The 25,993-nt window shown below is 32.9% G+C and overlaps 1 pseudogene; it reads left to right on the forward strand.

Annotated features, from left to right (window-relative positions):
* The first annotated feature begins 22,577 nt into the window (after nt 1-22,577).
* On the forward strand, nt 22,578-25,912 carry LOC149565527 (uncharacterized; annotated as a pseudogene).
* Nucleotides 25,913-25,993: the final 81 nt, after the last annotated feature.

Consider the following 25,993-nt stretch of genomic DNA (forward strand, 5'->3'; position numbering starts at 1 on the left):
GAGCTCTATAAAATGGTGTTTATATGTTATTAAAAAAATCATAAAAAGTAGTAAGAATTATTGAAACAATAGTTTTCTGAAATAATTTTATTTCTTTAGTAATCGGATACAAACTAGTATAAAACATGCATTTAATAGACATTTTCAATTGGAAAAGTGTGTGACCATATATAACTTAGCTAGAATGAAAATATTTAGATCATGTGTATGAAAAAAATTAATTTTTAGATAGAAATACTCAAATTGAGTCGTTCTGATCAGTCAACCTAAAAGGTGACACAACTTTTTACTTTTACCTAGAGAGAGTATAGGTTTTACTTTGATAATGCTTAGTACTCCATGTTTTTTGTAAATCATTTTTGTTACAAGTCAAAATATGTAGTGATTGGTTTAGCCTGAGCATATTCACTACTCCTTGAGCATATTACTTATAAACAACTCAAGTCGAATAGTATTTCCAAGAAGATGAAGTTTTTCAATAGTTTTACCTTTGTCAAAGAATTTTCTAAATTCTGAAACTTTATTGCCAACTAAATTTATGTGACCTAGTTTTCCTAGTTAACACACAATGTGATTTGAAGTAATACACACATGCATACACATGTATATTAAACGCACATACCAATATGTGTATGTATGTATACACATAAAATTTACATATGCATGTCCATATGTGTGTGTGGCCTTATATTTTAAATTTTTTTAAATAGAATTTTTTTTTTTTGTCACATATCAAATTTATATGTCATTAATTGGGTATTTGTAAAATTGCCATCATACTTTCACATGTCTTCTAAGCTTTCTAACTAAGATCTTTTCTATTTTTAGATTACATTAAAATATTAAGTTCAATATTAGTTATTAGTGTCTCCATAATTCTCAAGATATGTGTACAATTTTTCTAATAACTTTTGATCTATTTACCAAATACTGAAAAAATCATATATTATGTGTACTTGATTCTTTTACACTTCAAAAAAAATGTTTTATAAAATTTATTATGGGACATTAACAAACATCTAGTTTTCAAGATATGCCCAATTTCAAAAACCACTAAAAATTACTCAATATAATTCTTTTTTTTTAAAACAAAATTTAACTTTTACAACTATCTTTTTAGAAAAATATTCTTTTTAAATACAAAAGAAAAACATTTTTTTACGTGCAAAGGATTTAATTTCTTCATCATGTTCATCTTTAAAAAACTTTAATATTTTAGAATCTTAATTTAGATTATGTACAATTCTAATTTTTCTCATATTTTTTAATTTTAAATATATAACTTTCAAATTTATCTTCCTAGTTCAAATTTATGTTCATAAAAAATTGACCATTTATACCCTTGTTAGTATATTATTATGATGCACACGTATGATGTAGAGAATTGTAGAAACAAACCATTAAATTGAATACATGTTATCCCTTCAAAATACACTAAATAAATTTCATTCTTAGAGGCATCTCATGAGGCAAAACATAACACCTTTCAACACAAGTTTACCAGTACTTCACCATTTACATAGTTTTATTTCTATTCCACATAATATCATTCATAACTTTCAATTTTGATATTTTATTACAAAACCCTTTGGAGGAATTTTTAAACACTGGGAATATTAAGACATATCCAAATAATAGTTCAATCCAATAAATACATTACAAGTTATGGTCTCTGTACTGAGACCCATTTTTACTATCATAAACTAGAAACAAAACTTGTAACCCTGCCTAGGGCATCTCATATATTTCTTAAAACAATTCAAAATGACACCAAACTAATTCCCAATTAATCATACATGAGTCTAGTTTCTAAATCTATAAGCCATCAATTTTTGCAATGCATAGATAATTAGCAAAACATGAGAATCTCCGCCTATCACTTCAATAATGGAGATCCTTAAAAACCAGTCTTCACTCCGATACACATAACTTGCAAAAATATGAATGAAAATGACTCAAACCAATTGGAAATAAAATCTAGTTCACATAAAATTCCATTAAATATAATTAGAGTTCCTAATTCATCCACATGTCTCTGCACCAAAAATTTCAATCTGACTGTAGTCAGGCATCCTCAAATCTACAAATAACAACGTTTACCAAAACTGTCATAACATATTCATTTATAAATGAAATAAACTTTTAAAAAAATCCAAAAGAAATTTTATTCATCCTAATATCAAAATTTATATATTATACATGGTTTCTAGTTATATGCAGGCGTACAATACCTAGAACCAACACAAAAATTGAAAACCAATCAAAATAGCAACTTAGAATCACACTAAATTTGTTTCAAATATAACTCTTTCTTTCCATTATGATTTTGTTTGACCATACATCATTTTTTATATACTCTTTGGTATTTTACAACTTCACAACTACCTTTTGAACCAACTCCTTGCATTCTATTAATCATGATGCATTTTCATGACAACAGTTTATGCATTTTTGCATTACAACTTTTGCAAGTTTAACTCCAAAATTGACAAATATTTGCATGGACGCTTGAATCACCCTAAAATGGACTTAAATATACATTTTACATAAATTTTAGTCTTTACATCTTGACCAAAATGGACTCAAATGACTCAAATGAATTTAAATATCTCATATAAGGTATCTTATCCTCCTTGTGTTCTTTTTCTTAAGGTACCCCTACACCAGTGTATATATAAATATATATAAGTCATGGGATAAGAAGATTTTATTTTTCCTAATATATTTAGTGACTATTGTAACATATTTTCAAAGAAGTGATCATATTTTGACACATTTTTTCTTATCACTTTCAAGGAATTATCATGAAAATGAGGTGGTTTAGTTGTGTGGAAATAGGAAACACCAAAGAGTCATGGATTAGAGAAGACTTGAAGATTAGGGCATGTTTGGTTGTTGGAATACAAATAGGAAATTAGAATATGTTTTCTATTTTTCATTTGTTGCATCAATTGGAATAGGGAATAGGCATGCATATTCCCATTTGCTCCTAAAATGAACTTATGTCCATTTCAAAAAATAGTTGTTATTGGAATAGTCATTCACATTCCTAATATGCATTCTTATTCTCAATTAACTAGTTTAGGGTCAATTTTGATCATAAGAATTCTTCAAAGAAATTAATATACTTCTAATATAATGTCGTGTTCGAGATTAAGAGTTAAATTATATCCCTTATGTTTATTAAGTCTTACACTTTCGAATTATCTTTTTGTAAATATGTGTTTTGTAATTAAATGAATATATTCATAAATTTTAAGTTGAATCATACTTTGAATTACTTGTGTCGTTCACAAAAATATTAAATGATGTTTTTTTTTTGGGCTAATTTTATACTGTAAAGTGTGAGCTATTTTTTTCATTTTTCATATTATTTTGATTTTTAAAATATATAGTTTTTAGATTATTATATATTTTTAGATTATTAGTTTGTAAGATTAATAATTTTTTTAAATGATTTGTTTTATAGTGTAATTTTTGGATTAAACTACTTATTTTTAATGAATAGTAGTTTATTTAATAAGAATTTTTTTATTTTTTAGTCAATTTGTATTTTGAATTATATATAAGTAATTCAAAAATATAATAACCATTCAATAATATAGTATGCATTTAGATCTAATTCAAAGACTTCTAAATTGTAAACTATAAATAAATTCTATCAATTTCCTTTCTATCTTTAAAATCTTATAGTTATTTATTATCAAGTACTTATAATAAATTATTAAGTTGTTTCAAATGATTTAATTTTCAACATGACATTTAATAAAATATAAATTGAATTTTTATAGTTGACTTGTATTTTAAATTAGTTATCTAGGTGACTTAGAAGATTTAAGAATTGATAAATGACAAAGACCTAACCTTATCATTAATCATGTAGAGCTAACCTTAATGGTAAATCATAAATTATATATTTTATTTTATTTTTTAGATTATTTCTAAAGTTTTAATATTTACTTATTAATTTTATATATTACTGTAAGATCAAATATAAATTTAGATAATATAAAATAAAGGTGAATATGTTATAATATTATTATTAGTACTTATTTGAGGTTAAGTACTATTGCATTGAATTCTTAGTATTAGCTAGTGATTAAAATAATTTCTTTACACCAATTCCAATACATTACATTATATGGTATTTTCAAAAAAAATAAAAATAGTTTTCTAACATATGATTGGTCAAAATGGCTAATTATCATAAACACCATCATTTTATTACTTTTTCCATGTTGCTCAAATTCATCCAACTTTGTGAAACCAATATAAATTATTTATACAAATATCACTTTTCAATTGGTTACATTGATTTAATTTAAATATTTATATTATTTAATTTTTTAAATACTCATTTTAAATATAAATAGTTGATAAACGCATAATAATTTTTTATTAATTATGATTCTATTACCATTATATCTAATTTACAATAGAAATTATCTCTAACATAAAAAGATTATTTTTGAGTTAGGTAATCTTTAACTAAACAAGAGTATTGATTGTTCTAAGAAGTTAGACCTGACAATTAAAGTGGTTTCCTCTTATTCCAAAGGTATAAGTTCAAAATATAGAACTATCTATGATAATTCATTATAAATAGAAATTGTTGGGATAAGGTGACTCAACATTACCATGATTTATTTTTTTATTTGTGCTTTATTGGAAAGTTGTTAAATGAAGTTCAATTCTTCCACAAGAAAAGACTTGAAGTAGAAAAATATGAAGCTTTTGTTTTTTGATGATTTATTCTCTTGTGCTTTATTTTTATGCAAGGGTTGTGCGTAAGAAAGCTTCTAAAATATTATGTAGATGTGTTGTGTAGTGCCTGCCCCTAGTTTACATTCTGTTATTATTGTTGAACTCTTTTAGGCTAGTTTATGTTTATGCTTCATGATTAGTAGCATTATCTTTCAGATTATCAAATGTTGTTTCATATTCAGTTGATTTTATGATGAGACTACTCGGTACTAGTTACTTCATGTATGCAAGATTATACCTTGATGATGATTATTATAGTGATTTCAGTTATTTGATGGTATTAGTTAGATGGTTTATTATACGTATTTTCTTATGGATACTTACCTCATACTGCATGTGTATGGTGTGCGTGTATATTTTCTTTATGTATGACATTTCTGACGTGGTTAAGGGAGTCGTAGTCACCTGCTAGTCGAGATCTACATGATGCACCACTTCTTGCCATTTCCTGTCTGTTTAGTTTAGAATATTTTTGTTTGTACACATGTGGATTTTATGCAGATTGCAAGTACTGGGTATCGACTTCCTTGAATTTCCAAGATGAGTGTACCCTATCACAATATCTCAATGGTAAGAGAGGGGAGATAAATTCTTCAGTCCAAATCCTAAACCGTTAAACCAATTGTCCTAGAAAATTAGGACAAGTATCTAAGATGATTACCTTTCTGAATGTGTCATATGATGTAAATTCATGATTATAACCCTAGAGTTTGACCTTATATGTGGTATTTTATGATGGGTTTCTATATTTTGTCTTATAGGTCTTTGGTGATTTTTCTATTAATTAAGTCAAATTAAAAGATCAAATTAATGATTTATTTAATGGAAAATTATTATGATATTTTCAATATTTAATTATATTTAATTAATTGGGAGATTAGTTAAATAAAAAGAATTAAATTTAAAGAGAAAATTATAGTCTAGTTTGAGAGTGTATTAATATTTATTTAATTTAATAATAATATATTTAGGAGATCATTTTTAAATAAATACTAAATATTATTATTACTTAAGTTAATAAATATTTATCAATTAACACTTCAAAAATAAATTAAAGAGTGAAAAAAAAATTAATCTATTAAAGATATTTAAAATTGCATAAAGTATGCATGAAGTTTCGAAAAAGATAATAAAGAGTTAAAAAGTTGTGATCAAGGAGTTCTCTTAGGTGATCGCACAATTAGTGTCCCGAATTTAGGAGAGAATTCCTTATCAGCAATTGAGGGTCCATTTTCTAGGGACTAGGGAATTTTGGAGAAGTGAATTTTCTGAGAGAAGGTTTTGAGAGAAAAAATTTCTCTCATAATCTTTGGGTGTTTGCGAATTTAGCATCAAAAGTAGGTAGATCCTTGTGTTTTGTTCACCCAGTTAATTATGTTATCTAATATTCTTGTCTTCTTTGTGACTATGAATTGTTTATCCAAATTTCATTGTGATAAGTCTTTCAATATTTTATTTTGAAATTATTGGTATGCATGTGGTTTTCTTCTGTATACATGAGGATTAAAAATGTCATTAGAACCGTCTTTCAATAGATTTAAAAATTGAAAATAAAACCGAGAAGAGTTTTTCAAAATAAATGGAAAATTTATGTTAAAATTTTGATTAGTTCACTGTATTTTTCCTATCAAAGTGTTTGATAGAACGTGTGTGTGTGTGTGTGTGTGTGTAAAGTTTCTTTTGGGATGGGGTTTTGTTTATATTTAAAAAAAGATTTTTATATTAAAAATAAAAATTAAAAAACATATATTAAATTGATGGGAGGAGACGCAGGTTTTACCCCACCTCCCCCCCATCCCCTGCCAGTAGCATCACCGCTATTATTCACAGGGTACTGTGACTGTAGCAATACTTTCTACTATTGTGGTCGTAGGCCCCTACGGTAGTAGGGTGGCCGCACAACCCATAAAAGCCAGCGGGCCCTAAACGCAAGGTAGCATGCGTTGTCAAATTTTATTTTAAAATTATTTTTTATTTAATTTTTATTAAATTTAAATTGTATTTAATTTAAATTATTATTTATTAATATTTTTTATTTATATTTAATAATTTAATAAATAATTAATGAATATTAATATAGTTATTTATTTTATAATTATTAATTAATTTAATTAAATTTAGTTTAATTAAGTTTGATTGATGATGAATATCATTTAATGATGTTTTAAATTTATTTTATTATTATTATTATTTATTTAAATAAAATTATAATTATTTTATTTCAAAATCAATTATTATTATTTTAATAATTTAATAAATAATTACCTTTAAATTATTTTGGAATACTGACTTATAAAACGAATAAGGGTAATTGTGCATTTTATTCAAATATAAGAAATGAGTTAAATTGTAAGGGTAAAGTGTGAATCTCACCTACATAAAACATACATTGAAACAAATACTTAAACCCTAATGTTAACTCAACTATGTGTTTTTAAAATCAAACCAAACTACAAAACTACACTATTATTTGTATGTTGTCTATTTTTTAAGTTTGGGTTGACTAGAGCTTTGACCAGTTATAGGACGTCTACAAGAGGCTTGGGAGTTCTGTGTTTGTGATAATATGATGATTTGATCTTGATTTTTTAAACTCAACCATGGTAATGTGTCTATTATGCTCTAGGATGAGTTTGGATTCATTGTTTTTAGTGTTATTGTGTGGAATTGAGATGAATGGTATGACCTATTTGACTTAACTTTTAAGTCTTCAGTGAATGGTATCCTCTATGATGAGTTTGGATTCATTGTTTTCAGTGTTATTGTGTGAAACTAAGATGAATGGTATGACCTATTTGACTTAACCTTTGAGTCTTCAATTAGTTGTTTTTGGAATGCTTTCCAGTTGCTTGTAAAGAACTGAAGTGTTATTGTGGATTATCTTTTGATACTTTCCAGTCACTTGTATAGAGCTGAGGTGAAAATTGTGAGACTTTGATTTGTACTTTTATGAGCCTAGGGTAGGTAATCTATATGTTAAGTTGGGAAGTGGCTTGTAATGGAGGTCGAGGCCCAAAGACCTATTTGACTTAACCTTTGAGTCTTCAATCAGTTATTTTTGGGATGCTTTCTAGTTGCTTGTAAAGAACTGAGGTGTTATTGTTGATTATCTTTTGATGCTTTCTAGCCACTTGTATAGGGCTGAGGTGAAAATTGTGAGTCTTTGATTTGTACTTTTATGAGCCTAGGGTAGGCAATCTATATGTTAAGTTGGGAAGTGTCTTGCAATGGAGGCCAAGGCCCAAAGTGGCTGCTAAAGTAACCCATTGTAAGTTGTTTGATAAGTGAAAACACTACACTAAATGAGAGTAAAATGAACCTAATAAGAGTCTTTTTTTGTCTTTCCTCACCCATGCCTCGAGTGCTAGTACAGACTAGGATGGGAGTAGAGAGGACACTTGGTTGTGACCATGCATCATTAGTATGCCTTGTCAGTACAAAAGAATACTAGTTTTGCATAGAGTCACTAGGGGGGCGGAGGATTAAAAGACTAGCTGGGTAACCCTAGAGTTGGTTCGTGCGATGACACTTGCCCACTAGCAGTATAGATTTCCTATGTGTTTGTGTTTGTCTCTGGGTCTAGATGTCGATTTATCTTGGAACGTTTGAGTTAGATTACTTTTAGGGTTTTCCTTGATATAGATATTACTTTTTATTTTAAGATTGTTATCCTATGTGGGACTTGAGACTATCTCCTCAAGGCGATGGGAGTGAAGCTTTTTGGGTTACCACGAGGTCGAGTGGTAGTGCTTTTTACTTTTACCATTGAGATTTCTCTATTAATGTTGTGGCTAGAGTTCCTTATCTGCATTTCCTTTCATTCTATCTTTGTGTATTATGATGGATGATTTCATTTATTTTATTGTACTTTGTTTCATAGATCGGAAAGAGATTATTTATGGGAATTGCAAGGTGACTCTTTTGTTACCTAAATGCATAGATGTTATGGAGTTGATCATTGGATGATCTGGAAGCTTCTAGATAACCTATCTCTCTCATATGCATGTGCTAGTAGTAGTTGTGGAGTTGGTCTACATGTGGACCTGAAGTTGTTGTACTACATTTTCCTCTTGGGTGCTTGTACTTGCATGGCTTGGATTCTTGTTCGTTGGATCTAAGGGGTTCATAGATGTCCCTTAAAAATCTATGGTGATGTTCATCTTTGATAATCCATTATTCTAGGTTCAGTTGTTTGGTTTTTTTTTTTTTCTAGACTTATGAGGTTTCTGACTAAGAAGTGAGTGTGGATGTGCATGGGTGTTCTTGAACATAGTGGTTTTGCAGGTTTTGCATGATAAAGGGAAAAGTTGTGGTTTTTTGTGGATCTATTAAAGAGCTATTTTCTAGACTCTGATTTCTTCAGGGTGTTAGTAGATGAGATAGTTGTAGTTCTACATGCATGCATGTTTTGTGCATGGTGAGAGGATGTGTTTCTTTCTTTGCATGGAGGTGTTGATACGTGATCAATTGCTCAACATTTTGTGGTGATGTTTTTTTGGATTCTTGAACTATGGTGCTCGATGTTGACATAATTGAAAAATCTAATTTGTGTTTGATCTATTGTTTGAGCCATGTTGTCTACATGATTATTCTCTTTGATCTCATTAATTTGTACATGTCACAAATATGATAGTGGGTTTGCATGTTGCAATTATTGGATCTAAAAGTTATGCATTCAGGTGGGTGGCTCACCCATTTAATTACAATGGGATAACTTGGATGTAGAATATCTATATCCAACAGACTTGGTTCAATGTTGGTGTAGATTTGTTAGTTGGGCATGTGTGTGGTCACTTGTGCATTGGTGTGGTTGCTTTGGGATGAGAGGATGGATGATAAGTAAGTACTTGGATAGTCACTTATTGGGTCTTATAGCATAGTGAATTTCCTTAGTGTGGAGATCTTGGTTCCAATCAGTGTGATGTGTGGGCTTGGATGATTTTCAGATTTGGGAGATGGTGTGTCATATGCTTAGATAGCTTGGTATCATGTTTCAATGGGAGCTTTAGCAATGGTTGTATTTTTCATCACATGGTGATGGATGATCTTCTTTAGTGTTGCTGATGTTGGAGGATACCTTGGATCCTATTGCTATGGAAGGGTCTTTCACATTTGTTGGTTCACTAGTTAGAGATGTTGACATCTTTAGGATTCAAGGAGTCCTTAGTAAAGATGTGTGGTTTATGCTTTCATTTGATATGTTATCATGGTGGATTTTATGTCATGGTTTTTCTCTTGATTACCATTTTAGAGTTGTTGCATGAAGTAGTTATTTGATATGATCACATGGAGCATGTTATCTCTTTGGAGGAGATGGTTTAGATCATATTGTCATGTTTATGTTCCTAATTGCATGGTTGGAGCTTTTGCATTGATCTTGGTTTAGTTTCTTGGTATTGATTACTTTGATCATTTGTTTGATACTTCATGATAGTGTTATGTTGCATTGAAGTTTGGCATAGATTGATTGATTACATTTGCTTATGGATACTTGGAGACTTAGATGAGGCTAGGGCTCTGTTGATATGAGAGACATGTGGTTGAGATGTATACTCTTGATGATATCTCAATAGAAAGTTTGAGGAGCCTACACCTAGTTGGACGTGAGTTCAACATGGTCCTATGAGGAGATTGTTCTTGGAAAACTCATGATTGACTTACATATTTTGAAGGAGCATTCTCATTCCCTACTCTTGGTCTACTCGATAGTTTATCACTTGAGAGGTATTTTCCAATGTTATTTTCAAGTGTTTTATGTTTTCTTTCATATTCATGGATCTTTAGCTATAGTTAGATGGTTATGGAGGATTCATTGTGAGAGATTAATAACATGGTTATCTCCTTGAGGTGTATTTTCATTTATGATGACAATAGGAGATAGTAGTGAGTTGATTTCCTAAAATGGGAGATGGAGTTGTTTGGTCTTCTTTGAGAGGCTTACATCCATATAGATTCATAATATCATGTTATGTGTGATCTCTTGAGGTTGAACAATTTTGGATGTTGTTGTGGCTTTTCTCTTGGGGTTGTAAAGGAGATCATACTTTACATAACTGAAAGTTAGAAGTGTTTGTAAAAGGACATGCTACATTTGCAAGTTCTCTCTTTGGTCTTTGTTATCTTCTTGGATGTTTGGGTTCACACAACATTATTTTTTAGATTTATTGGAGCTAAGGTGATCACTCCTTTTTGGTCATTTTTTATCACTCGTACTTCATTATCTTACGTCCCTGGTATCTCACTCATCATTGGACTCATGCTCTTTGCATCTTCTTGGGATTTTTTAGGGTGGGTTCTCACCAGCTACATATTCAGATTGATCACCAGATTGATAGGGAGGACAGGATCTATCGGCTTTATCACCTCAGGGAGGTCAAGACCAAGTCTCACTTTATTTTTTATTGTCTCATTTACTATGAGATTCGAGGGAGATTCTATTATTTGTTCAGAGAATGTCGGTCTCTTCCCTCATTCTTCAAATGTATTGACAAGCACTGTCTTGCACTCTACCTTCAGGAAACCATGCAACTTCACAAGCACACTAAATAGCTCCAACTTGCTCGACATCAACCCCTATGCAACTCATCACCTCTTTCTTCAATCCTACGGTTCCTGCCTGAGGACTGAAGCAACCTCTCTGCACTATCTCAGTTCACACCAAATCTGTGAGACCTCACAAAGATTACACTTAGCAATGTCCCTCTAGTAGACCTCGGAGGCAACCTTCCAAAGTACCTAATTGCCCTAATGTCTACCTTTCCATTCTGGACTACTTCTCGCCTATGAGGAGTTCTTAGCCCTTGTTAAATTCCTTTTTCTTAGTTCTTTGTTGTTTTGCTTTCATGTTTTTTCTATGGATGTCGTTTGGTGCTCCCTTTGCTAGCATTTTGCCTTTTGTATTGTTTCCAATCCCTTAGATCCTTGTTGATCTCTTGTTGGACATTAATAAATTTATCTTATCTTATTATCTTTAGTTCTTTATTTTGTTGGATCTGGAGAACATGGAAGAGTTGTGGAGACTGGATGAAAAAGATGTTTCGTGTAGTGTTCTTGCTACAAGATTTGCATATCTTTGTGGATAGTCCTTAGTACTACATGGTTACGCTTTCTTTGTTATCAGTAGAGTTAGTATGTCTTTGATTTTCCAAATTTGACATTACCCATGCAGTGGGAGTTCTTGTATGTGTATGGTCTTCATCAATTGGTTTGCAAGTAGAGCTTGAGATTGCAATTTATGGGTTGGTTATGTTAGGGGAGAGGCACCAGTAGTGGAGTGGGCTAACTTTGTCAATACATAGTTCTCACATGGAATGTCGTGAGACTTCCTTTTTTTTTTACAAACATATAATGGACACTTAACTAATTATAACTAAGGTTTGAAGTTGCCACTCATCATGCGAGTTGTCGAAATAATCCATTTAGTTTGGAGTGTCCAAATATTGACTTTTTAGACATTTGACCAAAGCTCAATAATAAAATTGTCAATAGATAATTGTTTAGACATGATTTCTTATGAAAATATATACAAATACATGTTATGAAAGCAACATATTAAATACTTAAAGACTCCTAATATTTTAAATAACATTTATTTTAGTTATATTTTATTCTTATATGAAACAAAAATAGACCAATTGTGTATCACATTGAACACAATTAAATTCAAATAGTAATACATTATAATTTTAAAAATTAATTAAAATATACAATAATATATAAAAACCTATTTAAAATCTAATCTATTTAATTCATTTCTATTTTCAATTAATTAACACAATCACAAATTTACTACATCCTACAACCTAAATTGTTTATAACCTACCTTAAATTTGGGCACCATTAACCCAAAAGAATTTATCGATGCCCTTATTATGGACACTGTTATACCTATACTACTTCTTCCAACACCTATTAATTTAAAATTTTGACTAAAAAATAAACACTATAATGCTGCTTACGAGATTTTTTATGCCCTAACATGTCCACGCGTTGATCAAACCTGGGCGTAGCATACACGTATTCATCCCGAAGCTTCCAACCTTGCATTTGCGATTGTGCCCTAAATGCAGCTTGGGGTTTATTTCATGTCGGTAGTGGATTGTGCATGGGGTTTATTTCGTGTGGGCATCAGCTTTATACCAAGCTGCTTTGAGCTATGGCAGTATGTTGTATGGTGAACAACTTTACCCCAAATGTGCACATGTTTTCAGCCCACGAATAGTGCAGTATGAGGGCGAATGGCCTACTTGCCCACTCAAACAATGGGATGGGCAGTTAGCTTCTCTGGGGTAGGAGCTGACATTCTAGCAATGTTGCCCTCGACCAAGCTATCCTCTATCCAGGTCCCCTTTACAATAGTAGGGGCAGCGCCTTTCGAGCTGTGGTGGGCATTCAGCAGTGGGTGTTCATGAGGCATTGTTGTTGTCATTACTATAGGGTAGGGCTTTTACTTATATAATTTGTGGGGGTCCCCTGTAACTAGAAAAATTGTGGGGAGGCCCTAGCACCCCCTTTTCAATATTGGCATGAATAGTAGGACCTGTGGGTCAGTTGAATACGGGTCGACTTTCGTAGCTCCACTTTCTTAGCAGATGCATTTTGTACTGGGTTTTTCAATATAAGCTTTTGCTGAAAAATAGCTTAGATCTGTGCATATTTTCAAAGGTGTGTGTTCACACCATAGATGGAAAGGAAATAAGATGGCTTGAGCAAAATAGTTACATAATTTCATTTTCCTCTAATGAATTTACCTTCTATTTTTCTGTGATTAGGGTTTTGATCTTTGATACCATACCCTATTTTTTGGAGTATTTGTGCTCTGAAGCACCTTGCACTTGTACTTGTTACATCTCCGTCGACGGAAAATTATCTTCCATCATCTCTTTTTGTGCATATTTGGTTTTGGCATAACATTCTGGTTTAATTTTGTGACATATCATTCGTATACTGAGTTGGCTATTTGCAAAATTTTAACTCTTACCAGATGCCAAAGGTTCGTGAAGGTTTTATTACAAAATGGATTTATTAAAGGTAATGTGTTCTTTTATTAATTTATAATAACAAGCTTTTGGAGTTTCAGCTATTGTTACACATATGTTAGATTTTTGAAAAAAATGAAAGGCACTAATACATTGAAATGTCAGTACATTTGATAAGAATTTGATTTCATTTTCCAACGGTGTGAACTTATCCGTATGTGTAGAAATGGATTGGTAATGTTGTTAAGGTCCACTTTGTGGGTAGATATCATATTCCTCATCTATACTACTGTATGGGTCTCGAAGTTTTAATGGGTGTTAAAGATGCTCCTCTGCTTTGCATGAATGCAAACTAACAATGTTATGAGAGAATGACATGGAAATGAGTTAGAAAACCTATATATTTACTTGAATTTATGTTTGAGATGAGCCAAGTGAGAAGTGCAAGCAAAGTTAGCACAATTATAGACATCCTTTAAGGAATTCAAAGTCTAGGGTCAGTATCATAGAAATCAAGCAGTCACCAAAAACGGCAAAATGGATTATGTAAGACAAGTAGGAATTATTATATGGAACATTTTGCCCCTAAAAACATAAATGCTCTAAAGTTTGTGACGAATTAACAGCTGCTTTTTCCCAATATCATTTTTGACTGTATTTATTCCTTTAGTTTTTAGAGTACAAAATATAGCTTGATAATGATGTGAATCAAGTTGAATTTATTGAATTTGCAGGTGGATGCAATGTATACAGAGTTAAATAATCATATTTTATAGTCTTTTCATCTTCATGTCACTTGCATCATATTGCTCTTCCATACATCTTCTAAACTTCGAAGGTCACTTCTTGCTGTTGATACAACTTTATTTGAATACATCTGTAGGTTTCATATATAACATTGATGGGTCTTCTTCCAATTAACCGCACCTTCTAATATTCTTATTGTTGGATATAGGTGGACTATAGGACTGATGGCACTATAGCTTCACTACTTGTTCAGATGCTGATGTTGATGCTTGTTCAGATGCTGATGCTGAGGCTTGTTGAGATGGTGATGCTTGTTCAGAAGTATGATGAAGTCACTATTGATTTCAGGTGAGGTTAATTTAGACCTCACTAAGGCAATGATCCATTTTTTCCCAATTTTGAGTTCGTATTTTGATTATTGTTTTATTCGTTTAATTCTTGTAGTTTTTATTGTTTTATTAGTTTAATTATTGTAGTTAAATGGAGATCACTAATGCATTAACATATCGAAGAAGCATACATATATTCATGTACTTGCAGATATTTGCATGGATTTATATATATACTAAAACACAACTCTAGACTAGGTAGTGTATTTATAAAAAATTTAGCTGACAAGAAATAGTCACATGAAGTTTTTAAAATCAAATATGCCCAAACATATGGATGAGTATGTAAATATGCATGTATAAATACAATGTGAATTTATGTAAATATGCCCACTTTCAAGGAGGCTATATATGGCACGATCAATCATTTTCCTATCTTCCTTCCAAAAATCAAAATTTTAACTTCATAAGTTATAATATGGTCTCGATTACAATCTATGCATGAAGTTAACCAAAATACTTCATAGTGAATGGTATTGGTATATCCAGTTACAAGGAGCCTGTATATGGCGTGATCACTCATTTGCCTATATTCCATCCAAAAATTTGAAACATTACATCACAGTTTATAATCTGGTCTTAATTTACATCAGTGTTTGAATTTAACCAAAATACTTCATAGCACATGGTATATCCAAATTCAACATAATCCAATCTCAAGTTACTTCAATATATGAAGTTAGCCAAAATACTTCATAACATATGGCATATCTAGTTCAAGGAGCACCTGTATATGGTTTGATTGTTCATGTACGTAACATCCAACCACAAAATATGAAACTTCTACTTCAAAAAATATGGTCTGATGAATCATATACCTGCAAAAATAGAATAAAATAAATCAATTTCAAGGAGATTTTACTTGAAAAAATATGGTCCAATGACTGGTGTACCTACCAAAAACCCCAAATAAAATAAAACTATCTCAAGGAACATATACCTCTCAGCCAATATTAGTGATGCATTCATATTAGCATTTATGTACACCTACAACATCTGTAGGTATGGATGTAATATTAGAACTTGATCCTCCATTAGCTATGGTTGTAGATCCTCCTTTTCCTTGCTCCATGAGAGGTGTTATAGGAAGATGTACTTGGCTTGTAGAATTTTGATTATTGTTTGAACAATTGGCAACAAATGAATAAGCAGGAGTGTAAATGTTCATTATATCCCTGAGAACTGAATTTTCTATAAGATGATTTGAGGGATTTCTTAAATGCCTATGCCTTACCAACTCCTTTTTAACTTTTTCAATTTCTCTCATTTTTTTCACTTGTTCCTTTTTTTGCTCTCTCTCTTTCCTCCGTATCATTTGAAGTTGTTCCTTCTTTTGCTTCTTCATTGCATTCTCTAGCTTCTTTTGTTCTTTCAGCTCTCTCTGGATAGCTCTGCTAGCTTTTCTCTCCTCTGCTTGTTCCTTTTTTTTGGCCTTCAATTCTTCAATTTCTTTCTTTCTGGCTTCTTGTTCCATGTAAATTTGTATGAACTCATCTTCTGTGAGTATTTGAGACTGTCGACTGAGCCTAATCGTGCCACCACTCTCATGAGAGTATTTTTCATTGACGCTTGCATTTGGTAACTTCAAGAAAGATGATAGTAATGGCATATGGTTACCTTCTAGCTAGTTGTTATCTATATTTGTAATGTTTTCATCAACTATGTCGACATTGCCATCATTCTCTGTTGATTGATTTTCTTCATTTTCTACACCAAACTGTGTTGTTGCATAGTAATGAACCAATGTGTTTGGAAGAGACGGAGGAGGGGATTGCAATGACAATCCTATATCCTCATTATTAAATTCCAAGTTCACAGAAAGGTTTCTAGCACCTTCCATGATGTAATTAGGAATACTCACTTCAGTTGGAATACTTAAATCTGATGTATCTTGCACAGTCTGTATCGAGTCATGTTGACCTTGTTTAGCAGTGGTAGAATCATGTTGTCCCTGTTCAATAGTGGCATTATCATGTTGTAGTTTCATTTCAATTGCATCATTTTCTCTTTGAATTCGTTCTACTCTTTCTTGAATATCAGACTCACTAACTCCTGCAAATCGTAGAATACTTTCAAGAGCAATTGCTTCATCTTCCTCTTCAATAGCATTCGAAAATGCTCTACTAGGATTCATGTCATTTATAATTGATGTTGGGTCTAATGGCCAGATACCAGTCCTCTTAAATCCTGCCTTTATATTTTCTGGAGTGAGGGTCTTTTTGAATGCTTTGCTGCATAAGGTAGCTAATTCAAACTTATTTATTTCTAATCCATGATGCTTTGCCATCCATTCTGATCTCTCTCTCTTGAAGTAGTTCTTAAAAGGAGAAAACACACTTACATCTAAAGGTTGGAGCTTGTGGCTTGTGTGGCTTGGTAATGTAAGGAGATCAATTCCTAGAACTCTTGCCTCTTGTATTGTGGAAAGTGCCACATGGCTCCCATGACCATCGAATATGAGTAAATGTATATTGCTAGGTGAGACTCCACCAGGCACAGATCTGGTAAAGTGATGCAACCAGTTGAGAAATAGTTCCTTGGTCATCCATGCATGTGGTTGGGCTGCCATACAAGCCCTTGGTTCACAACCTGCAATATAACTTTTTATTTGCCTTTGACCTTTAAAGAGGTAGAATCCTGGAATGCTCTATCCTACAGCATTAACACAACATAATATGGTGATCCATTCTCTACTTTTTGACAGTACATATGGCACACTCCTTGAGCCCTTTTTGGCTATCACCTTCATTCCATAATTTCTCCCAGCTTGAACACCTATTTCATCACAGTTCCAAATTTGGTGTGGGCCATATTGTTTATTTTTGTAAACTTTTGCCAAGTTGTCATAAAAAGCTACTGTTATGGATGGTCTAAGCATGGTAGCTCTATCTTTATCTATACCTTTTGTTGTTCTCACTGCCAACTCGGGATGTCTTCTTTTGAACCCTCTCCACCATGACTTGCCTAGAAAACCATTTCTGAAAGGGTTTGGCTTGGTCTCACAAATGTGAGCAACATGTGCTTTCAATTGTGTTATTTCAAGACCATATCCCATCTCTGCCATATCTTGACACCATTACACTATCTCCATTTCTTCTTCACTTGATAATATAGTGGGTGGACCTCTCTTTGTTCTAGTTGTGATACCTTGCAACCAATTTGACAAGGTTGTAAAAGGAATACCCCATTTCTTGGCAGCAGCTCGGATGGAATACAGATTATCTTCAACGTCTTTGATTGCACTATCCAAGTCTGAATTTGACCACTATTTTCTTATTGGTGCATTCTTAGGTGTAGTAGAAGTCATTTGTGTGCTAGAAACTCTACCTTGCACATCTGATATGTCTATTGGATCTGGAGTTGGTATTTCAGGTTGATTTGGTATGTTAATTTGATCTCTAGTATTGCTTTCATTTTCTAGATTGCAGTGAAGCATAACCCCTCTTTTGTGCATAAGTAGAGGCCTTGTTCTTTGAACTCGATTCCTCTTAGAAGATTTCATGGTGAAATATATGTAGTCTGTGTGAAATTTATTAGAAAATTACTGTCATTTTTTCTTTTAATATAAGATTGCAATCAATCTTAACAAAGATTACTTAAAGTTGAGAAATAATTTTAAAAAAATAGTATGTTTTCTTCTAATGCTTGTCACCAAATTCTACCTACTAAATGATTGCACTTCCTTTTGTATACATATTTAACGATACAATGACAAATAAATCAAAAAATAATGCAAACGCTTTGGTCAACATTTTTTTGTTGTTGCTGACTATTTTGTTTCACAACTCAGAGATATATAGACATCATTTCTTTTCAAACAAGTCCTGGTAATATGCAATAAAAAGACTTGAATGGGTGATGGGGGTTCTATGAAAATCCTAAAAAAATGTTTGGGGCTCTAATTTGAACGTATTTGTACAAACCTATTGACCTGTATGTTGTCTTTGAGCATATCTTTTATTTAAAATATATTTCTCAACTTTTTCTTAGTCTGAGATTAGATTGTGAAGTAGATGGTACTAGTAGTGAGTGAGATTCTACTAATTGCTGTGGATTCTATGATATATGGTTTAACCAATTCTTGCTGACTATATAAATTTTTTTGTACGTATAGTGTTGTATAAGACAACTCCTTAATGAATGTAGAAGATACATAATTAAATGTAAAAAGTTGTTAAATTTTTATCTCACGAATTATTTGTAAGATTTTGTTTTCTTCATATTATACTATCTTGAATATAGGTTATAGATTGTTATCTAATACAAATACTCATACAGTCACACACAATCACAGAATGTAATCGAATAACAACACTAGCCAATTTTAGCAATAAGGAATATGATATCATTGAGTGATTTCAAGTAATGAGATATATACATAAATCTCTAACTATGTGCAGTGATGTCTGAACTCAAACAAATTAATACTACTGTTACAAGCCTAAAAAAATGTCTGGGGCTCTAGTTTGAATGTATGTGTACAAACCTATTGAACTGTATGTTCTCTCTGAGCATATCTTTCAATTTTTAAAAAAAATGGAAAGATCTATGCAAAGAAAATATAAATGAAAATGAATAAAAGTTTATGCACTTGAATATGCTTAGCCTGGTTGAAAATTATGCTTCTGAATATGCTTTGGTTGATGAGAGCAGTTACAAATATTGTTGATCCCAAATACAAGCTGAAGCAGAGAAAACGTCTACAGTGAAAGAAAAGAGACTATTGTCCATCCAGTTTATAGATTGTGTTAACTCTTCTTTAACCATGATTAGATTAAATTTCAATTGGTTACTCTTTTTTAATATCCAAATTTGATTGGATGGTTTTTGTTGCCATGGATTGAGCTTTTGATTTTCCTAAATTTGATTGGATGGTTTTTCTTGCCACGGATTGAATTTTGTTGCATGATTTGATTGTTTTAGTATGATGTAATTTGCTCTCATAAATTAAGTGTTTGAAATTTTGATAGTTCTCCTGTTAATTAAACATTGGTTTTTCTTTGTGTTATTTTTGTGGTGAGCCTTATAAGTTTTCTGCATCTGTAGGTGAAAGGTCAAATAAGCCAATAAATGTTGCATCGACTAGGAGGGGGAAGTTGGAGTGAAGACTTCAAATTAGATTTAGACTAGATTTGATCGTAGCATATTCTAGTAGTTGTACACCACTTAGCATTATTTGGAATAAAAATATTTTTTTACAGTTGTAAAGTACCCAGTAGTTGTACAGTAGTGGGTAATATTTTTTTTTTTTTAAATTTGTTTATAGTTGTGAAGTACCCAGTTGTTGTACACTTGTGTGTAATATTAAAAGAAGAATATATGTATAGATTTATAAACTGTCCTATTATTGTACATTCAGTGATGGTATTTAGGAAATAAGCATTGCTTAATTAGTGAAAGTTGTAATATTTGCCAGTCAAAATCAAATCTTAAATTGTGACATATTGGATCATGAATCTATATATTTATTTGTAATTGTGAGATGCAAGAGATCTATATAATTTTATGAGACACCTATTTAGTTATGATAGATTCATTATTTTAAAACTAAAGAACTTATTGTAGTCAACTTATTTATATTAATCAAAGCAAAATGTATTGCATAACATTTGATAATATATGTATATTTTTTATTTTCAAATTAAAGATTACAAGTTCTCGCGTGTACTATTATTGGTTCCATCCATCACATATCTGGTAATATTTTTATCAATAAATAAAATCTATGTGATCAAGATTTAATATTTATTTGTTTTTAATAGTATTAATATTCACATTTGCTATAACCATTATTGGACCCCGCTCCACTACTAGTGCCTCTCACCTATTGGCATGAGTTTTCTGGTGTTGGATACCTTTGAGGTAGGGGTGATTGGATAGGTTAGCATTTACTATGGATGTTAATTTCAATCTCATGGGTTTATCAGTTGGATTGGACCAATCAGTTTGATTTTTGTTCTGGTTGTTGTTTTATCTTTTTTTCCTAGAGGATGACTTCAAAATCGTGTTGGACTAAGAAGATGTTTTTTATGCTTCTGTGTAGCTCATGAGAATAGTGGAGTGGTGGCATTATTGTGCAACCTTTGCTATCACTGGGATCTTATGCTTGTGTTGGTTGGACAAGTTTCTAGTTGGAGCACGAGAGCATGTGTCAAGATTTATGTGGTTTCATGAATGGTTATCATGAAATAGTTTCATCAGTTTGAATCGTGTAAGGTCTTTTTCAAGTGGGAGATTGTTGGGATAAGGTGACTCAGTCTTACCATGATCTATTGTTTTATTTGTGCTTTCTTGGAAAGTTGTTAAATGAAGTTGGATTCTTCCACAAGGAAAAACTTGGAGTAGAAAAACATAAAGCTTCCATTTTTTGGTGATTTATTCTCTTGTGTTTTGTTCTTATGCAAGGGTTGTGCATAAGGAAGCTTCTAAAATAATTTGTAGATGCATTGAATGTAGACACTTTAAAAACAATTTCCTCTTGTACAAAATCTCTAAAGTACAAGGCATCGTTGTACAAAATTAAAAGAGAGGGATGAGAAGTTATTTGCACAGGGTTACGTTGTTGGATTTTCTCTATAATGGAGCAAGATATAAATCTCCATGTGAAGGCTAAAAATGTATTCACTTGTTGTTGAATAATACATTAGCTTGATGGTTTGGAGGGTGCGGTTTTTATCTGGAAAGGTTTTCCCCACATATATTTGTGTTCTCTAATTGGTAAATTGCAATCACTTTCTTTTAAGGTTTAAATTGTGAGAAATCAACTATGTTTGTTTCCACTTTTATGACATAGTAGTATGCACTTGTATTTGTTTATTAGAAGCTATTCAAGTACTGATGTCATATGACTTTCTAGGGTGCTCTCGTTTCTCTTAGAAATCAAACATACATTTGATCTAGATGTGAATATTAAGGCCCATAATTTTAATCTAAAAATAATATTTAAAATGAATTTTATTATACAAGCGCAAACTTTAAATCTCCTAAATGACCATTTAAATAAAATTCTAACCAGTGACTTTACCCAGGTTTAAAATTTACAACTGACAACTAAATTAAAATTGTAAATATAATAATCAGTCTGTGATAATAGTTTAAACTATACTGGGAAAGTGCCAAAAATCTGTCCACAATGTGTAGCCTACACCGCCTCTGTTGCCTTGACTTATGTCTGTACATGGAAATTCGAAAAATTCTGACAGGAAACCTTCGTTAAGAGAATCAATGGATCTGCTACCTATATGCTTTTAACAAGAACATGTTTACAACAGCATTAATACCAGGTGAATTAATCCCTATTTCAGCAATGAATAATTTGAATGAGTCCATACTCAATCCTAACGGTCAGTCCATTTTTTCACTCATCTTCAATACCTATATCTGTGTTCCGTTTTCCTCGAATGAATTGCAGTACCATTATCATATTGATGCACAAGCTTTGCTTGAATTTAAAAAGTCAATAAAAATGGATCCAACTTTCTTTCTTCAACTGGGTGGATGGAAATAATGTTTGCAACTGGACTGGAATAACTTGCAACCGTCAGTCTTGTTGTCAAATACAGAGGATTGGTCGGTACCATACCCCCTCACATAGCCAACCTCTCCTGCCTCACAGCGTTCGATCTCTCTCATAATTATTTCTCTGCCCGCATTCCCCTTGAGCTTGGTAAATTAGTAAGGCTGCAGTTCATCAAGCTATATGGAAACAGCTTGCAAGGTCAAATTCCAGTCAGTCTGTGTTGCCTGCACAAGTCTTTTCCAACTCCGATCAGGCAATAATCTGCTGAGCGGAAGCAATTTACCGGAGCTGAGTACTTCCTTGAATAGCTTGAGCAAACTCAACATCTCTTTCAATAAATTGAGTGGCAAAGACTCGATCTTGACATAATCTTATATCAGGCACAATCCCCAAATCCATCAGTCAGCAACTGTACAAAATTGCATGTCCTGTATGTCTCTTCGAATGGGCTTGAAGGACCTATTAAACGTCAGAGATATTCACAGCATTTGCCAGATTACAATATATGTATCTGGATTCCAACAAGCTCAATGGTAGCATCTCAATTGTGGAGATTAAGGCAGATTGACTTCTCTAGCAATAGTCTTACAGGTACCATTCCCATGGCCCTGGCAAACTGTTCATATCTAGAGGGGCTGCATTTGTCTGGCAATTCCTTATATGGCACCGTCCCACCAGAGTTGAGTTCACTTACCCGACTCCAGGAACTGCAGTTTACAAAAAATAGCCTTGGAGGATCAATTCATTTTCTAATGAACTATACTGAATTGTGGCTCTTCACGCTAGTGGACAACAAGTTTGAGGGTACAATTCCAGAGGCCATAGGCTATAATCTACCCGAAGTGCAAGCAATGAAATTGTTGCACAATTAGTTAAGTGGCGCCATCCCAAAATCTCTAGGAAATTGTTCCGCTCTCAATTTTATTTCATTAAATTATAACAAGTTGAACGGATCAATGCCTCAAGAATTGGCGATGCTTACTCGTCTACAAACACTTTCTCTTGGTAGAAACAGCTTCGAGGGAATTATTTTTTCTCTTCTGTTGAACTTTACACAATTGCAAATAGGTTTGTGGACTCCATTCCTGTAGATATCGGGATGAAATTACCCAACTTACAATATATTAATGCGGGAGGTAATCAGTTTCGTGGGGGTATCCCAAATCTAGGAAATTGTTCTCAGCTTTCATCCCTTTCTCTCTCAAACAATCAGCTAATTGGTGCGGTTCCTCGAGAACTGGGAATGCTAAGAGCTCTGCAGACACTATTCCTTGGAGGTAACAGCCTGTCAAATGGGCATTGTGCCACAACTGGTGTATTAGATATACTTTCTAACTGCTGCTTTCTTGAAGACCTAAGACTAGGGGAGAACAATTTCAGTGGCACTTTGGCAAAGGGCATAGGAAAACTCTCTCCCAGGCTATCGAAGCTGTTCTTGCACAACAACAACATCGCTGGCAACATACCAGAAGAGACTGGTAACCTTGCTGATCTGACCATGTTGGCTCTCAATAATAACAGGTTAATTGGGCAGGTACCAGGAGCATTAGGTCGTCTGAAGAATTTACAATTGTTGGACTTGAGCTTCAACAACTTGCGGGGCACCATTCCATCAGAGTTCAAAATGCTGGTGAACCTGGAATATCTATTAATTAATCTAAATCATATTTCTGGAAACATTCCTTCAAATTTGCTCTGCAACAGCTAAGAAAACTTGACTTGAGTCATAATAGGAAGGATGCCAAACACCATTGGGCAATTGTTCTGCCTGGAGATGATCGACCTCTCATACAACAAACTCACAGGAAATATCCCTACAGAAATCTCTAGCCTCCATTCGTTGGCATTTTATCTCAATTTTTCTTGCAATTCATTGACAGGAAGATTGCCTTCACTGGGAGGAATGCAACATGTTCAACCCATAGATATCTCAGCCAATAAATTGCCAACAAAAAATTGGAGGGAATGGTGCCAAAATCAATAGGGCAGCTTAAGGGCCTCAAAAGCATTGACTTGTCTTTCAATGAGGTGTTTGGGCCAGTGCCACGTTCTATTGCAAATTTCACCATGCTCCGCCATTTAAATTTCTCATACAATTGCTTGAATCGATCATTCCCAAGTGAAGGGGCTTTCAGAAACCTAAGTGCAATATCATTTTTTGCAAATCCAGGATTGTGTGCAGACGCAGGTTGGTTGAATTTACCAAAGTGCACGAGCTTTGACAAAAAACATGATGCATTGAACGTAAGCATTGTCTTGGGTGCTTCAATTGGCACTGTGTTGCATTTTGGGGGCATTTTACATCTACAACAGGAATTAAAAAGGCACCAATGACAGATCGTTTGTTTGGAAGGTTTCATGCAAATTTCTAGCCTGGAACTTCACACAGCAACCCAGGGATTTAGTGCTGCTAATTTAGTAGGCAATGGTAGCTTCAGGTCAGTTTACAAAGGGCTTGTGTCTGATAATAAGTTGGTGGCTATTAAGTTATTCGACGAAGACCCTCAAAATTCATACAAGCATGTTGTGAGAGAATGCACAATACTGAAATCAGGCACCGCAATCTTGTAAAAATCTTGTCCTCTTCTTCTGCTGGAGATTTCAGGGCTTTGGTATTGGAAATTATGTCACAGGGGAGCCTAGAACAACACCTCCACGTGGATGAAACAGAATTTAACTTGAGTTTGAAGATGAGAATGAACATAGCACTTGATGTCACACAAGGGATGACATATTTACACCACGATTGTTCCCCTCCAGTAGTTCACTGCGACTTGAAGCCCTCAAATGTGTTGTTCAATGAAAGCATGACAGCCCATGTGGCTGATTTTGGGATTTCTCGTCTAGTGACATCCTCTGTTTCTGCAAGTAGCACCGCATCTAGACTGAAGGGAACAGTAAGAAACCAAGCCCAACATTTTTTTGACAAATTTAAGTGTTTCTATGGTTTTCTTGCCCACTTTAATGTTTTCTTCTCAACAATGAAATCACATTTTACTTTTGCAAGAATATAGAATGGGTGGAGAAGTGAGTAGCAAGGGAGATGTTTACAGCTTTGGGATGCTCATCCTTGAAATGGTGACTAAAAAGAGGCCCAGTGACAATATCTTCTCTGGGGACAAAACTTTGCCAAGATGGGTGAGAAGAGCATTCCCAGAGGCAATTGAGGGAGTTGTGGACACAGAGCTGTTGGTTGATCAACGAACAGCGGGTGAGTCGAGTAGTACTGCTCCACTTGAAAACACTGGTGAAGAATTGGAATCCTCTGAGCAAACGAGTTCCTTGGTTAGTTTTATTTGAGTAGGACTGCAATGCACGAGAGAAAATCCAGCAAATAGACCAACTATGAGAGAGGTGGAGGTTTTTCTTGAAAAAATGGTGTATGGCAGGGCATATGGCGACTTGGCAGGGCATATGGCAACTTAAAAGAGCAATCTTCAGTTCAGAATTCGTTGAGTGTAGGTAATAGAATGCGCCATTCAAATAGCAGCTCAGATGAAAGTGAAAGTACTTGAGAAGAGAACAATGCTATTCAGTGAATTTCTTTCGCCAATAATAGCTTTTTGTACTACCTATACAAATTGAAGTTAAAAAGA

This window comes from Cupressus sempervirens, chromosome 3 (genome assembly GCF_028749045.1).
Source record: "Cupressus sempervirens isolate cs-2001-9-10 chromosome 3, ASM2874904v1, whole genome shotgun sequence".
NCBI classification, from domain to species: Eukaryota; Viridiplantae; Streptophyta; class Pinopsida; order Cupressales; family Cupressaceae; genus Cupressus; species Cupressus sempervirens.